General features: G+C 39.4%; 1 pseudogene; it reads right to left on the bottom strand.

The window, feature by feature from the left end:
• LOC149119322 (uncharacterized) overlaps positions 1-18,857 on the bottom strand; it is a 221,544-nt pseudogene that overhangs the window by 172,230 nt on the left and 30,457 nt on the right.

Genomic DNA, 18,857 nt, shown 5'->3' with positions numbered 1-18,857 from the left:
TGCCTCAAGTTCTTTGGATAGAGATTTATCTTGCTGTCTCTCCCTGTCTTTGTATAACTCTGCCTTTCAAACAAAGAAAATCTTAAAAAAAATGCATTGTACACTACAGTAATGTATAATCAAAAATTATTTAAATAAAATGTTAAAAATTGGAAGCATCTGTATACACTAACAATGAACTATCTAAAAAAGAAATGAGGAAACAATCCTAGATATAGTATCATTAAAAACAGGAGCCAGTGTCCTCCAGCACTCTTAGGGATTAATAAAACATACAATCTTAACAATCTTAATAAAACATACAATCTTAACAAAAATGTCAAGGTGGTCTTTCTCCTTAGATGTTCTCTTTTTAAATGATTTATCTACTTATTTGAAAGGCAGACTTACAGAAAGAGGGAGAAAGCATACTTTCCATCCACTCATTTATTTCTCAAATGGCCACAACAGCTGGGGCTGGCTTGGTCCTTCCATGTGGGGTATAGGAGCCCAAGCACTGAGGCCATCTTCTCTTGCTTTCCCAGGCACACTGGAAGTAGCTAGATTGGAAGTGGAACAGCCAGAATTCATATTGGATGCCAGTGTCTCAGCAGTAGCTTAACTTGCTGTACCACAATGCAGGCCACTCATTTATTTTATGTGTGGTTTCTTTCTTTCTTTTTTTTTTTTTTTTGAAAGATACACTTATTTCTTTGACAGGCCTTATGTTATTAAAATTGATGAAAATTATTTAAAACCAAAGCAATAAGCTACCCTAGAGAGAGAAGTAGAGACAGAAAAAGAGAGAGATCATCCACCCACTGGTTCATCCCCCAGATGGCTGCAACAGCAAGGGCTGGGCCAAGTTAAAGCAAGCAGCTTCATCTGGGTCTCCATATGAGAGCCAGATCCCAAGTACTTGGACCATCTTCTACTGCTTTTACTGCTTTCTTAGGCATATTAGCAAGATCTGGATTAGGAGTGGAAGAATCAGGGTTCAAACTGGTGTATGATATTACAATATGTAATACTGGCATGGCAGGTAGTGGCCTGACCTGCTATCCCACAATGCCAGCTCCCCCCTTGGATTTTCTAATCAGTCCTTACATGACTGACAACTAAGTAGTCAGGTGTTCTGAAAATTCCAGTAATGTAAAACTAACCTTTAAGCCAGATGGAAGGATCTTTACACTGTTTAACTCATTGTTAATACAGTTGTCAAATTACTGGCAGGATGTTCAACTCTGCATCTGTGGCTCACAGTTAAAACACAGAATGGGGGTGGGATTTTGCCTAACAGTACAGAAGCCTGTGTTCTTCACTGGAGTACCTGGGTTCAATTTCTGGATACGGATATGGCCCATGACTCCAGCTTCCTCCTAATGCAGATCCTAAGAAGCCATGGTGATGGCTCAAGTGGTTAAGCTCATGAAACCCACATGGAAAATCTGGATTTAATTTCCAGCTCCCAGTATTGTCTTGCCTCTAACATGGCAGTTGTGAGCATCTGGGGAGTAATTCTGTGGATGGGAAGTCTCTGTAAGTCTCTCAAACAAATAAACAGAAAAGGAATTAATTCCAGAAAAAGAGAAACATAATCTTAGATGTCAGATCACATAAAGCAGGTTTTTTTTTTAAGATTTATTCATTCACTTGAAAGGTAGACTTAGAGAGAGAAAGAGAGAGGGAGAAAGAAATCTTCTATTTGCTGGTTCACTCTCCAAATGACCTCAACAGTCAAAGCTGGGCCAGTCAAATGCCAGGATCCAGGAAATTCTTCTGGTCTCCCATGTGGATGTTGGGGCCCATGGACTTGGGACATATTTCAATTCTTTCCCAGGCACATTAGCAGAGAACTGGATTGGCAGCAGAGCAGCTGGGACTCAAACTGGTGCCCCTAAGGGATGCCAGTGTCACAGGCAGTGGCTTTACCTGCCTGCAATGCCAGATCTTATAACCCCATGAGCATCAATCCAATTCTTGGCTGCTCCACTTCTGGTCCTATTCTCTGCTAATGACCTGGGAAAGCAACAGAGGATAGGCCAAGTGGTTGGGCCCCTGCATCCACATGGGGGAACCAGAAGAAGCTCCTGGCCCAGCCCCCGGCCATTGCAGTCATTTGGGGGGTGAACCAGCAAATGGAATGCCTCTCTTTCTCTCTCTAATTCTGCCTTTCAAATATATTAAATAAACCTTAAAATAGTGAGAAGAGAGGAGTAGGCATAGCATAATTACTTGAAATGCCCTCATCCCATATTAGAGTGCCTGTTTGAGTCCAGGTTCTACTCCCAATTCCAGCTTCCTGCTAATACACACTCTGTGAGAAGCAAGAGATGGCTCAAATACTTTGATCCCTGTCTACTCTAAGATCCAGGCATTGGCCAGGCCCAGCCCAAACTATTGCAGGCATTTGGGGAGTGACCCAGCAGATGGTACATCTCTCTATCTCTCTATGCTCCAAATATGATAGATAATGAAACAGAAATGTGTTTTAAAAATAAAAATAAAGGCAGAATTTTTTTAAAAAACAAAAACTGTAGTGGGTGTTTGGTATGTTAAGATGCCCATTTGTGATGATCACAACCTATATTGAAGTTCCTGGATTTAGTTTGGTTACATGGTTTCTGATTCAACTTCCTGTTAATGCACATCCTAGAAGGCACCAGGTAATGGCTCAAATACTTGGGTTATTCCATACAGGTAGGAACCCAGATGGAGTTCCTGTCTCCTGACTTTACTGGCCTAGCCATGACTGTTGGAGTGATATGGGGGGTGAAATAGCATATGGAAGATTTTTCTCTGTCTTTCATATAAACAAAAAATAATATTTTAGGAAAATAAGAACTAGAACAAGAATAATTATGGGAAATATTAATCCAACTATATCAATAACCTTAAATGTATATTATCTAAATGTATCAAAAAATACAGTAGCAGGTGCCAGCACTGTGGCACAGTGGTTAAGTCAATGCCAACATCCCCTTTGGGCAGTGGTTCAAGTCCAGCTGTTCTACTTCCAATCCAGTTCCCTGCTAATGCACCTGGGAAAGCAGAAAAATATGAAACCAGGTACTTGTGTTTCCTGTACCCACAATGAGAGACTGAGAGGAAGCTTCTGGCTCCTGGTTTCATCCTGGCCCAGCCCTGGCCATTATGGCCATTTGAGGAATGGACCAGCAGATGAAGATCTCTTTCTCTCTGTCTTTGCCTCTCTCTGTAAACTCCACCTTTAAAATAAATAAATAAATATTAAAAAAGTAACAAGAAAATTAAAAGTACAACATTATGTTGTCTACAAAAAAATTAAATATAGAGGGAATTTGAGATCACATTGGTCCAAGGAGAATCAATTTCATTTGTGTAAGAGGAATATGTTCAAGAGATCTGATGTACAATACAGTGACAATAATTATAACAATGTACTCTATTATGGAAATTAACTAAGAGATTAAAATTTAAGTGTTTTCACCATAAGAAATATAGGTATGTGGGGCTAGTTTTGGCATAGTGGATTAAGCCACCATCTGCCATACTGACATTCCATGAGGACTGGTTCAGGACCTAGTTGCTCTGCTTCTGATCTGGTTTCTTGCTAATTCAACTGGGAAGGCAGCGAAGATGACCCAAGTCCCTGAGCCCCTGCCACTCACATTGGAGACCCAGATGGAGTTCCAGTCTGCTGGCTTTGGCCTGGTCCAGCCCTGCCCATGTGGCCTTTGGGGAGTTAACCAACAGAAGAAATATTTCTCTCTCTGCCTCCTCTGCTTCTTTCTCTCTCTGTAACTTTGCCTTTTAAATAAATAATAAACCTTTAAAAATAGGTTTGTGATAATATACATATCATAAATAGCTTAATGTATCTGTTCTACAATGTATAAGTATTTCCAAACTTCATTTTATATGGTAAACTTATGTTTGTCAACTTAAGTTATATAAATATGTATTTTAAAAGGTAAGCATAGGTGCTGGCATGGTGGCATCATGGGTAAAGCCACCACCTGCGATGTCAGTATCTGATATGGGTGCCAGTTCATGTCCCAGCTACTCCACTTCCAATCCAGCTCTCTGCTAATGGACTAGAAAAAGCAGAGGAGGATGGCCCAAGTGCTTAGGCCATGCCACCTGCATAAGAGACCTCAAAGAAGTTCCTGTCTTGGGCCTAACCATTCCCAGGCATTGTAGCCATCTGGAGAGTGAATCAGCATATGGAAAATCTCTCTCTCTCTCTCTCTCAATCTTTAAAAAAAGATATAAGCATAAAGATACAAATTTAAATACATACAGAAATATAGAGCATTATAACACCAGTCCAAACGAACTTGGAATATCTATATCCATTTCAGACAAATCAGGATTTAGATCAGAAAAAATTTGCAAAGGTTACATAAGATACAGCAGGCAGTTGTCTAAAAAGGAATTACAATGCTTCATAACTATACATGTAACAGAGCATCATACTAATTAATGCAAAAACTTACAGAATTGCAAGGCAAAATATTGACACACCATTGTTAAACGTATAAACACAACAGTACACATAACAAGCAAGTGATTCCTATTATTTAGTGTAATCATTCAGAGATGCTAATTAACACAAGATGGGAAAATCAATAATTAAGTCCACTCTAAGTTTTGGCAAATTGTAAAACAAATAAATGCATATATGAAAAGTTATATATTAATCTATCAACACTTCCTACTAAATTTGAACTTATTCACCATGTATAAAACAACAAAATTTTCCCATTATGTACAAAGCTTTACCATGCATTAGTTCTTCAAGAATTAAAAAAAAAACAAACACTGTCATCAACATCAAATATAAACTTAAAACAAGCCAAATGCCATAAAATACAGAAGCAATGAGAGAATTTGGTGAACCACAGCCTCAAACAGCAGCATGCTGCATGTGAAAAATTTTGGGGGAAGCAGCATTACTTTAGTATCAATAGGTTAACATGAAATTGGACAGTTCACAAAAGGCAGAGGAGCTGGTGTCATGGCATAGCAGGTAAAGCCACCACCTGCAGTGTCAGCATCCCATATGGGCACTGGTTTGAGTCCGGCTGCTCCACTTTCAATCCAGCTCTCTGCTATGGCCTGGGAAAGCAGAAGATGGCCCAAGGTCTTGGCCCCTGCACCTGTGTGGGAGACCAGAAGAAGCTCTTGGCTCCTGGCTTTGGACTGGCTCAGCTCCAGCCATTGCAGCCAACTGGGGAATGAACCAGTGAATGGAAGACCTCTCTCTCTCTCTCTCTCTCTCTCTCTCTGCCTCTCCTCTCTCTGTGTAACTCTGACCTTCAAATAAATAAATAAAAATATTTTTAAAAAAGGTAGAAACTGACAATAAGCTTCAAAGAACATCCCAAAGAATCAAGATTTGATCATCTCTGGGGGGAGAAATAGAAAAGATCAGGAAGACACCTAAACTGACCAAGGCCCATTTATCCTGGGGACAACACTATGTTGTTCTTGAAACTTGGCAGAAAAGAAAGATGTCAAGCATTCTCTTTCCCTGGGGCTGGCGCTGTGACATAGTAGGTAAAACCCCTTACTGCAGTACTAGTGTCCCATATGGGCACTCCATTTCCAATCCAGCTCTCTAATTCACCTGGAAATCAGCATAAGATGGCCCAAATGCTTGGGTCCCTGCTCCCATGTGGGATGGCCAGAAGCTTCTGGCTCCTGGCTATGGACTGACACAGCATTAGCCTTTCCAGCCACTGGGGTATGAGCCAAGTAGATGGGAGATTTCTCTTTCTCTGCCTCTCTCTCTGTAACTTTGCATTTCAAATAAATAAATAAATAAATACATAAAAAATCTTTAAAAAATTCTCTTTCCCTTTTCATGCCTTATTGAATAAACTCAGGTTCCATGCAAGAACATAAAAATCTAACACTCAAATGACAGTACATAATTCCTAAATAATTGGGCAAAGTATAATTAGATTGCAGCAAGCTTCTACAAAGCACATAAAGGAGAATAGCTCTGGGAAGCAGCCTGCTTAATCCACAGTTCACAAAGGAACCCAAATGCAGAAGCTTAAACAGGTTTCCAAGCCTTGACAATCACTCTGACTGTGGAGATGTGAAGCTTATGCCAGCTGGAGAATGAATGAAACATTAACAACCAGAAAATGTAACTCTGGAGGCTGCACACTTTCAGTAATGCGGAATTATCCAAAACTAGAGTAGCAGCTCAACACTCACCCAAAATGAGTTTAAGGTTCTGACCCAGGGTGTCTTTGACATTAGTTTTAACATCAAACATGAGATGTTTGTTGAACACTAACCAATTCTCCAATACCTATTAATTGCCAAACAATTCAGTTGTACCACCATCTAGAGTCAGCAGAGGCCTCAAAGGCTAAGTGCTCAGTGCCACAACAGTCCTCCCGCATATGCCAGTGGAAAAGCCAGTGTTTGCTTTTTCTGTTTACTGGTCTCCATTGTGATGTTATCTAGGGATCCTGCCCAGTCACCTCATTAGCATAAACTTAGCTACTATCTTAAAAGTATGTGTCATGCAGAATCAAAACCACCCCCTTCAGATCAGAGCACAGCTCCACCTGCTGTTGTGGTCATCCAAGGGGTGAATTAGTGGATGGAAGACCTCTCTCTATATTTCTCTGCCATTCCTTCTCTCTTTGTGTAACTCTGACTTTCAAATAAGTAAATAAATTTTTTTAAAAAAAGCCACCTCTATCACTCAGGAAATTTCCAGTGTCTCTGGATCTGGATGTCTGTGCCAGAAAGTTAAGGCAAGTCCAAACAAATATTTTATTATACCAGGAACTGAAATAAACTCTTTAAATTCACAAATTTTTCTCATCCAACAGAATCTGATCTTCCTATTCTCCATTTACACAAACCATGCTCTGATAAGATCAACTCTGTAAATGTAAAATCAAACTGCTGTGCATCCAAAGCACATTTGCTTTCTAGGTTTCACATCACTTAGCTATGATGGTTTTCTTCTGCTTTTGTCAAATTTTTATTTTTTCCCTTCACAAAGCTGAGAGAATACAGAGTGCATGAATTACTTCTATCTTGTTGAAGGGTTAAAAAGTTAAAAGCTGCTCCCCCCCAACCTCCTCTGGTGAACTTTCCTGACCTTGTTAGACTTGCTCTGCATAGCCATTAGTCAGTAAATTACCCCAATGTGAGCAGTAACCTCAGTTTCACCTAAGTGAGATAGAAGAAGTCACCATATATCTCTGCCTCCTGGACCCCTGACTCCACCATGTGTCCCTTGTCGCCATTCAGCTGCATTCCTAGGTATCACTCCCTGTATTCATAAATCAACTGGTTGTAAAATCACTTAACTTGTATCAATTGTTTACTCTATACCACTGTCTGCTCTATGCAATGATTGATTTTCTTTGTTTCAATGTGTATAAAAACCCCAACCCAAGACTATTTGAGGCCGCTCACCTGTACTGGGACGGGGGCCCCGACATGTCGGAACATCAATAAACTTTACCCTTTGTTAATTACATGAGAGAAGGTCTCTTGGAGCGTTTTTGGGGTGGCAAGAGCAATTCAACTCAAATTCGACTGTAACATTGTCTCTTGAATATGAGCCTTTAAATTAGCTGACAGTGTCTCTGAGGAATAGGAACCACAGTAAGGAGAAAAAAGTTTTACTTTCCCAAGGTGTAAGCTATCTAGGTGGAGGGTATACAGCAGAGGCCCCAGTCTCAGGGACCCAGCTACTCCCATGACAAGTTCTTCCTCCTGCTGTTCTCCAAGTAGACTGACACAGAAGCTGCTATGCACACCACACTCCTAGGGGCTTTGATCACTGGGGGCATCTCGGGTCATTACCAACAGATGGTTTTAAAACCCAGACAATGGCAGAGTAGAGGGTTTATTGAGAAGACATCACTTTAAATTTTCCAAGGAAAGCCTCAACTCTATGTCATGCTGATAAGACATCAGCACGTAGACAGAGACATGGAGAGGTGCCCAGATTTTTTTAAAATTTATTTATTTTAATTTGAATTGCAGAGAAAGACAGATTTTCCATCTACTGGTTCACTCCTCCAAATGCCTGAAATGGCCAGACTAGACCAGAGTGAAGACAGGGGACCGAAACCAAATCTACAGTTTGCCTGTGAGCAGCAAAGATCCAAAGACTTGAGCCATCATCACCTACAGTTAGAGAATGAATTAGCAGGAAACTGGATTTGAACCATGGGAAGACCTCAGACACTCTGATATGGGATGTGGCTATCCCAAGCAGCCTCTTAATCAAACATCTGCTCAAATGTCCACTCCAGGACTTCATATATATATACACATATATACACACACACATATATATAATGTACACATTATATATACACATTATACATATTATACATAATATAATGTATGTGTATAATATACACATACACATTATATATATATATATATATATATATATATATATATATATATATATATTACACTGGAGTTTCTACTTTCTCTCCTAGTAAATACAAACAGAAAATAAACCTTTCAAAGACTTATTGATCATTCTATAGAAAAAATCAATTAAAATACAGAAGCTTAAGCTTAATTAAATATATCAAGGGGAAAATATTTTGTAGTGTTGAAATTTCAGTAAGGAACTTGGCATTTGGCAAGGTGGGGAAGAGAGATGAACATTTAGGGATTTACTGCCAGGCTTTATAGTATGGCTTAACATGGTTTATCCCATCTGAAACCCACAGAAAAATAAATCCAATTATGAGCTATCAATGAGTGGTACCAGGTGGCACTTTATAAAAAGTGTTTAATGGGTTTTCAACAGGGTGTCTGCTATAGAAGCCTTTTTACATTTGGCCTCTCCCCTACTGGCCACATGGTCTCTGAGCCACCTCAGGGCTCTGTCAATAAGAAGGCCATCATCAGATGCTGCCCCTCCAAATTTGACCAAAACCGTAAGACAAATAAAACTGTTTTCTGTAACTTTCACAGTCTGTGATACTGTGTTACTAGCAACAGAAAGTGGGCCCAGATCCCTAGAAGAGCTATGCCGGAGGACCAGGTTGTAGGCTTGAGATCCTGATTCCCTCAAATCTGTCCCTCAGAAAGGAGGGACAGAGGACCCCAGAGATCATGGTTTCTCCTCACAGGAACACCACACATGCATTCTGAATTCTCCCTGAGGACAGTTCCATCCTCCCCACACAAGTTGAGGGGACCCCAAGCAGCACGGAAGGAGCTCTAGGTCTGAGCGGAAGTCTCTGAGTGCCGAGTGAGACAAAATGGCTGGTGTCCCGGCTGTAGGCTGAGCTCCCAGCCTGCAGGCCAAGTGGAATGGCCCCACACACTTACCCTTTCCCGGCTTCCAAGGCCTCCCTCTGCATTTCGGAAGACTGCAGTTGTGCAAGATGTTCACAGAATGACAAGCCTCACCCACCTGGGGCCTTTCTCAGCAGCAGAGTTGGAAAGCCCAGTATAGCGGAGCCAGCAAAGAAGATCACCATGGTTATGCAGTGTTGTCCCGGTGCGCTGAATAGACAGTTCTCACAGCCAGTAAGCGCACATGACATCAGAGGAGATGCAACCAATCAGAATCGTCCTTGGCATGGGGGCAGTCACTGGGGGTCATGCAGAGTGAGGACAGTGAAGGATGAAGCCTGGACTAGAGTTTGAAGCCATCTCACCCTCCTATGGCCTTACTCTGCAGACAGCAGGGGGTTGGGTCACCTCCCTGGTGACCCCACGCACTGGGGTCCTGTAAACTGCAACAACAAAGTGCTCATGAGTTGCAACTTACAAATGTCTATTGGATCCAGGGCCTTTCTTTGTCTTCATAGTCTTGTTCTATTCTGCCCTTAGGTCACTTGAATATATATTAAGAATATTTAAAGATATTACATTTGTTTCATTTCCCTTAAGAATTTCTTTCCTGGCCTGTATTTGGTCACTTACAATTGCTTCCTGTTTGTTTCTTGCTGGCACATAATGACCCACTTGATTGCATATATTGCTTGCTAATCCAGTAATTTTGCTTAATTCATTTATCAGTTTGGATTTACTTTTGAACTATTTTGGATTATCTTTGTAGATAATAGTGTCATCTTCATATATTGACAATTTAGCTTCTTAAAAATTTTTCCTTATATCTAACATTTTCTTTATGTTTTATTTTCCTGACCACATCTCCACTACATTTGTTGAGGAGAGACTGTGAGAGGATCTCTAGCCCATGGAAAAGGTTTCAATGTTCTTTGTTTATTGTGCTGTTAGTTTTTTGTTTTAAAGAAGATTTTATTTATTTATTTTACAGGTAGAGTTAGAGAGAGAGAGAGAAAGGCTTTCCTTCCACTGGTTCATTCCCCAGGTGGCTGCAATGGCCAGAACTGTACTGATCTGAAGCCAGGAGCCAAGTGCTTCTTCCTGGTCTCCCATGTGGGTGCAGGGGAAAGCAATTGGGCCATCTTTTACTGCTTTTCTAGGCCACAACAGAGAGCTGGATTGGAAGAGGAGTAGCCAGGACTAGAACTGGTGCACATATGGGATGCTGGCACCACAGAGGATTAACCTACTGTGCCACGGAGCCAGCCCCAAGACAGTCTTTTTTTAAAGATTTATTTATTTATTTATTTGAAAGGCAGAGTTACAAAGAGAAAGAGGCAGATGCAGAGAGAGAGAAGAGAGAGAGAGAAAGACAGAGAGAGAGGTCTTCCATCAGCTTGTTCACTCCCCAAATGGCAGTAACAGCCAGGGCTGTGCTGATCTGATCTGAAACCAGGAGCCAGGAGCTTCCTCCAGGTCTCCCATGTGGGTGCAGGGGCCCAAGCACTTCAGCCATCTTCTACTGTTTTCCCAGGCCATAGCAGAGATCTAGATCAGAAGTGGAGTAGCCAGGACTTGAACCGGCACCCATATGGGATCCTGACACTATAGGCAGTGGCTTTACCTGCTATGCCACAGTCTACCCTCTGTTTCTTTCTATGTTTCTTATTTTAATTATAAGAATGAACCCAAAATGATTGATTTTGCCTTTGATTCCAACATATTCACTGAAGCATATAAATTTTCTCCAAGAACTGATTTATATGGAATACCAGGTACTCCTACCTTTGCTTCTACATCCTATACCTGCAGACCCCATCTGCCTCCCAATGGCCCCAACCCCATGTGCCTGTAACTATGCCAGACTCTGTGTGTCTCTAATCATGATCCTGAAACCAGTGTATTCTCTGAAGTATACCATTTTATGTGACTGTGAACCCTGTCAGTCCTTTAGCTCTTGTCATTGAAGAATCTTTGTCTGTCATCCAGCCCAGCTCTTAGAAGACTCTGTCAATTGTGCCTGCAGCATGTGCTGGCTGAATGAATCTACCACTTACAAGAATGACTGATTCCCTTGTCCATATAGCCCACTTCAGGACTTCAGTGTCTCTAACCTTTCTGACCTGCAGGGTGACTTTGTTTTTGTCCTGCAGTCTCTCCATTCCTGTGTCTCAGCTCATATGAGCATTTGGTGACATCTGTCCTTAGTCTGAGAGGGCATGCATTCCTTCAGGTGGCTCTGTGCCATTTATCTGTGTCCACTTTATGTTTCTTCCTTTTCTGTTGGTCCCCATGCCAAGCGGCTGCACATTAAGGATCTTCTGCCTCACAAGTCTTTACCTAGTGTGACAATTTGATTATCTGTTAACCTACTGAAAGAATCTTTATGTCTTAAAAGTTAGGTCATGGTAAATAAAGCCAATGAGTTATATGTGGGCATAAGTTTGTTTTCATGGGAATTGGATAAATAAATAGGGAGATGGTTGCTGCATTGTATGTTGATACTATTGTAGCTTTTATGAGAGCATGTCAAGATATCTTGTAAAGCACCACTATATATTCTCACCTGCCATGAATAAGACTTTCTGGTGTTTTGTATACTTGTAAAGCATAGTCATTGTCATTGATGTTTTATATTGTTAACACCCTTATAGGTGTGTACTTCCTCTGTTTTATTGATATGTGAATTTGCATTCACTTAATGTATAGTTGATGCTTTCTCATTATAATTCCCTAATGGTCAGCATATTGTATTTGTTTCTTTTATTCAGATTTTACTAAAGTTTTATCTTTCACAATAAGAGCAAATTTCAGGTGATTTAGAACATTTGTTAAGTTGGGTTCCCAAATCACTTTTTATTGTTTCCATATAGAACTTGATAACTTCAAATTTCCATGCCTCTGTATAATTTGATAATCCATTTTTAATTTATCAAGTGTAAATTTATGGATAAAACTACTAACACTTTGAGTGGATCTTCACTGACAAATGAATCATGAATCTTCACAGACTCATTTTTCATGGAGAAATATGGTATTGTAGCATTTTACTGGAGTTCTATAAACTGTGAATGTGAGAAGAGAATACAAAACTGCAGTGACATGCAAATAAATACTCAGGGATCACCTCACTCAATAGCTGTAGTAGACTCATATCTATGCTATAACCTCACACTGAGGGTCACGCAACCTCATGAAAAGCAAAATTACAAGTTACTGTATATTATATATAATCTTTCAAAATTCAGCTAAATTCTTGTACTAAATCTGCCATGTCAAGAGTTTTCTATACCAGATAATATCCATCCTTGAGATTGTACCTCAGAACAGTTTTTCCCCATTTTGATTAGCATTGGGTTTATTCACATAGGATGTGTTCCTGTGTGCCCTTTTACCCTGTAATGTGCACAACAGACATTTCAATACTTTCAAAGTTTCCCAATGCTAGCATAGCAGATTACATAGCAATTGCTCTCTTCTCCCTCTTTCAGTGGAAGGACTTTGAGCTGCTAGTCTCCTGTGAAGAAGACTTTCAGAGATTTATATAAAGCATTTTTGAATGATGCAACAAAATTTCAGCCCTTTCATTCCAAGAGGGTAGAGCTGACTTCTGTGATCTCCTCTAGCAATTTGCTCTTTGTAGCACTCCCTCTCTGTCACCAGGTCTTTGATAGTCTTCTGAAATAGACTTTTAAATCTCTTTTTTTTAAAAAGGATTTACTTATTTATTTGAAAGTCAGAGTTACACACAGAGAGATAAGGAGAGGCAGAGAGAGAGAGAGAGAGAGAGTGAGCTAGAGAGAGAAAGGTCTTCCATCTGCTGATTCACTCCCTAATTGGCCACAACACCTGGAGCTGCATGGATCTGAAGCCAGGAGCCAGGAACTTCTTCCAGGTCTCCCACACAGGTGCAGGGGCCCAAGGACTTGGGCCATCTTCTACTGCTTTCCCAGACCACATCAGAGAGCTGGATCAGAAATGGGCAGCTGGATTTGAACCAGCACCCATATGGGATGCTGGCATTGCAAGCATCAGCTTTGCCTGCTAAACCACAGTGCCAGCCCTAGCTTTTTAATCTTTTAGTTCAAGATCTTCATTTCCTTATGTAATTGTCCCAAGCCATGCTGATCTTCCTGGTTCTTTCTTCACCATCTCACTGATCATCAGCAGTCTCTTTGTACTGAAACTTCCCTTTTCAATAGACATGTCCTCCTATGCTCTATCACTACAATTAATCTACCTGTCAATATTTGTTCTGAAGTTTGGATCATTTATAAATTTGGTAATACATGGATTATATCACAACAGAGTAACTTTTCTTTGTGGTTATAAGTTATACACAATTTTTTACATTTGTAGTATTCAAACTACAGTCAGTATTAAATGTGACTTGATAAACAAATTTTGACTGCCTCTTATGATATGCAGTCTGTATTTTGTGCTATTATTAAGAGTCACATTTAGGAATTAACCCTAAAATATGTTGAATTTCAAGTCTTTTATTTGTGTTCAAGGGGCAGAGCTGTTTAATTTCTTGGAATTTATTATCATAGAATAAAAAGGCTTCCTTATGATATCACAATATTTCAAAATGAAGAATTTTTAAAGATGTTATTTATTTATTTGAGAGGTAGAGTTACAGACAGAGATAGGAAGACACAGGGATAAAGATTTTCCATCCATTCATTCATTCCTCAAACAGCCACTATGGCTGGAGCTGGGCTGATCTGAATCCAGGAGCCAGGAGTTTTTTTGGGGTTTCCCATACAAGTGCAGAGGTCCAAGTGCTTGGGCCACTTTCCACTGCTTTTCTTTGCCATAGCAAAGAGCTGGATCAAAAGAGGGGCAGGACATGAACCTACACCAATATAGGATACCAGCACCACAGGCAGAGATTTAGTTTACTGCAACACATCAATGGACCCCATAGGCAGAATTTTAAACTCCTGAGTCTCATAGAAAAAAATGATAGCAATTTGAAAAAGAAACAATTTTCAACTTTCATTTAAAAAAAATTGACTTCATATAACATGAGACTTTGGAAAAAGCTAATCTACAGCTGGACATGAGAGTGAAAAGATTATTTTTAAAAAGAGCATTATGCTTAAGATTGAAATGTGTTATGATTAACATTTACTTCTTTAGCAATTATTTTACAATGGACTTATAGCATGTGATATAAATCAGTCTCAACAGAATATTCTCTGGGACATTTGCTGAAGATTTTTTATAAAAAAAAAAAAAGCTAGTATTCTGGGAGTGCTAGGTGGTATTCTGCTAGACAAGATTTATCAGAGGGGATCTTGTCTAATAGGAGATTGCTGTCAAATGTGCATTTCCAGAACTGTACCAGGCTGAAGCCAGAAGTGAAGAATGCAATCCATGTCTCACACTTAGGCATAAGACTTACTTGAGACATTTCCACTGCCTCCCAGGGTCTGCAAGTATGAATAAGCCTTGTTCAAAGCAGAGACAAATGAGACTGTCCACTTCTTTTGTCTTCATGAGATGCTTAGAGGACAATCTATAAGAAAGCTGGAGGGCCAGCACCGTGGCTCACTAGGCTAATCCTCTGCCTTGCAGCACCGGCACACCAGGTTCTAGTCCTAGTCGGGGTGCCGGATTCTGTCCCTGTTGCCCCTCTTCCAGGCCAGCTCTCTGCTGTGGCCAGGGAGTGCAGTGGAGGATAGCCCAAGTGCTTGGGCCCTGCACCCCATTGGAGACCAGGATAAGTACCTGGATCCTGCCATTGGATCAGCGTGGTGTGCCGGCTGCAGTGCACCAGCTGCAGCGGCCATTGGAGGGTGAACCGATGGCAAAGAAAGACCTTTCTCTCTCTGTCTCTCTCTCTCACTGTCCACTCTGCCTGTCAAAAAAAAAAAAAAAAAAATCTGGAAATCAGTGCTCAAGAGTGGCTCCAGTTCACTGCATCTATTCACTTATTTCTTTTTTTTTAACTTTTATTTAATGAATATAAATTTCCAAAGTATGGCTTATGGATTACAATGGCTTCCCCCCCATAACGCCCCTCCCACCCGCAACCCTCCCCTTTCCCACTCCCTCTCCCCTTCCATTCACATGAGGATTCATTTTCGATTCTCTTTATATACAGATCAGTTTAGCATACATTAAGTAAAGATTTCAACAGTTTGCTAACACACAGAAACATAAAGGGAAAAATAATAGATGATTTTTTTAAATGATGATGAAATCAGATCAGACCTATTGTCATGTTTAATCCCAGTGAGAGTCAAGTTGGGAATTGATAATTTCTTCTTCTTCTTTTTTTTTTTTTCAGAAGATCAGGTTAGTATACATTAAGTAAAGCTTTCAGCAGTTTGCACCCCCAAAGAAACACAAAGTGAAATATACTGTTTGAGTACTCATTATAGCATTAAGTCTCAATGTACAGCACATTAAGGACAGAGATCCTACATGAGGAGTAAGTGCACAGTGACTCCTGTTGTTGACTTTACAAATTGACACTCCTGTTTATGGCATCAGTAATCTCCCTATGCACCAGTCATGAGTTTCCACGGCTATGGAAGCCCCTTGAGTTCTCCGACTCTTATCTTGTTTACACAAGGTCATAGTCAAAGTGGAGGTTCTCTCCTCCCTTCAGAGAAAGGTACCTCCTTCTTTGAAGACCTGTTCTTTCCACTGGGATCTCACTCACAGAGATCTTTCATTTAGGGTTTGTGTTTTTTTTTTTTTTTTTTTTTTTTTTTTTTTTTTTTTTTTTTTTTTTGCCAGAGTGTCTTGGCTTTCCATGCCTGAAATACTCTCATGGGCTTTTCAGCCAGATTGGAAAGCCTTTCACTTATTTCTAATATGTAATGTGAGAGTGACCAATCCAGCTCTCTGCTATGGCCTGGGATAGCAGAACATGACCCAAGTCCTTGGGCCCCTGCACCCACATGGGAGACCAGGAAGAAGCACCTGGATCCTGGCTTCAGATTGGCACAGCTCCAGCCATTGTGGCCATTTGGGAGTGAACCAACGGAAGGAAGACCTTTCTCTCTGACTCTCCCTCTCACTGTCTGTAACTCTACCTTTCAAATAAATAAATAAAATGTTTAAAAGAAAGTGACTTTTCACATTTTTTCAACTGTTTAAATTGAAGAGTTTATTTTCTTATTGTTGATTAAGTTTTTGATAAATTTTAAATACAATTCCTCTACTGTTTCCTCACATGGCACTTGTCTTCCACTCTTTGAACTGTATCTTTTCAAATATTCATTCATTCATTTATTCATTCATTCATTTGAAAGGGATAGCAACACACATGGAGAGAAAGTGAGAGTGAGAGCACAAGAGAGAGAGAGAAAAGAGGAAAGAGGAGAGATAGGGAAATATCTTTCATCTGCTGGTTCACTACCCAAATGCCCACAATAACCAGGTCTGGGCCAAGCATAAGCCAGGAGCCAAGAACTTTATTCTGGTCTCCTATGTGGGTAGCAGCAACCCAAGAATTTGGGGCAATTTCTGCTGACTTCTCAGGCACATTTCAAGGAGGCTAAATGGTGATCATTGAGACTATAAATGTTGGCTTTTATTTCTGAGGCAGGCATTCTGAGTATGCACTGTCATGATGTCTGCAACTCTGAAGTGGTTCACAGAAAATGCACACATAAATAGATGAAGCAAAACCCACAAAACTGTAGCAAGTGTTGAACTTAGTGAAGGTGCATGGGTGCTCATTGTGTTTTCCTTACTTTAAAAAAATTTAGTGTGTACAAACTTCATACATTTCATATATACAAATTTGGGAGCACAGTGATTCCCTTCACCCTATCCTCCCTCCTGCCCATACTCCCACCCTTCTTCCTCCCTCTACTATTTCTATTCTTATTTTTTTGTTGAAAAGGTATCTCTGTTACAGTGCAACATTTTATAAGAAATACATGTCTACAAAGAAGTGAAACAATATAGATGTGCCTTACATCAACAGATACTCTTCTTACTCTGAAAATAATTGACCCACTGTCAATGATATGAATCAGTCAAAAATATGTTTAACAGAGTCCTACAGGGCACCTATATAAGACAACACTCAATGTATATACATTTGACATTGCCCAAGTGAGGATATTAATTTTTGAAGAATATTAAACACAACTTGAGGTCTTTTATTCCATGAATGATTGAGGTAGGAGTCTCCATACATCGCCATTTTCACAGATACATCTTAAGTCAAATGAAAGTTTCCAAAAAGACAGAAATCTCCAAAACTGAACCATCAGACTATGTACCAAGTCTTTCTTTCTTTAGATGAACAAGGTTAGGAATTCTACGTGCATCAAAAGATTTACTAAAGATAATACAAGTTGTAATATAGTTTGTAGACATGTTTGTAAATAATACCACAAATTTCAATTAGGATTTTATGTGTTAAAAAGCTTTGAAAGTGTTTAAAAATAAATAGCACAAACATTCATGATAAAACAAATAGTACTGTGCCTGTTGAAATGTGTTTCCACATCTATTATAAAAGAAACAACTGTGTTTCTTGCTGTCAATCAGCAACTTCTCACCTTTTTTTTTGTGTGTCATATTTTTAGGTAACCATGGCCAGTTTAATTCTAATAAAATAACCTTAGGATGTGAACTTAAAATATTTTTTTCCATTTCCTTAACCCAAAGAATGATCATATGAAGCATACATCATATATACTCATTTTTGTATATTATGAAAAAGGTGAAAATAAATGAAGATTCAGATTAAATGAACTGCTTTTAATAAGTTATAAGTTTAACATTTTAATATGTTATATGTCTTAAAGTAAACATTATTAAAAGTAAATTTTAATTAATTAAAAACAAAATAGTAAAACCACAGCTAAAATTAAAAAAATAAAAGAATGAAGAAAAACCACATCATGATGTAGAAAAATCTACTTGGTTTGCATCATTTGGTATCATTAAGTAGAAGAATATTTAATGAGACAAGTTTCATAACAGACCTCTTCATGGTCAAAAATGCTTTCTATTAAATATTAACATGTAATGAAGGATACAGAAACTCAGGAGGTCAGAGTCCAAAGAAGCATCCACACTTCCAGAGTGTGTGGTTGACCAGAAAAGTGCTTAGTCAGCTGTAATTTAGGAAGTAAGAGAACTAATAGACCTCTGCCTATTCCAGAAAAAAAGACTATTACAAAGTTCAGATTTACATCTGGCTGTAAAAAATTAAGATTCAGAAAGACCATAAAAGTTTTATTTTAACCACATATTTACAAAAAAAAAAAAAAGCAATTCGTACATGAAAACTGGGTTTCCCTTGGTTTTAATACATCAAAAGGATATAATCTAATCTAACTCATGCAACACTTTCAAAGGTACAATGCATTGGAAATATATTTCCCATTGTAGTGGACATTTCTACAAAGCAAATGCCTATGGGTGCTTCTGAACTTGCAAAAAAAAAAAATCATACTTGGTGGAAACAATGAAGACAGCCTTCAGGAGTCTCAATACACATTGCAACATGATTTCCTCTCCCTCAGTTTGCTTACTGACTTCCGGTCACTTGATTAGAAGGCCTGTTTTTTCATTGCTTCTTTGCTAACTGCTGTTGGTACTTTGTA

The sequence above is a fragment of the Oryctolagus cuniculus genome, chromosome Y, assembly GCF_051225735.1.
Source record: "Oryctolagus cuniculus isolate XC-2025 breed Fujian yellow rabbit chromosome Y, ASM5122573v1, whole genome shotgun sequence".
In the NCBI taxonomy this organism is placed as follows: domain Eukaryota; kingdom Metazoa; phylum Chordata; class Mammalia; order Lagomorpha; family Leporidae; genus Oryctolagus; species Oryctolagus cuniculus.
This window is presented reverse-complemented; position numbering and strand designations above follow the sequence as displayed.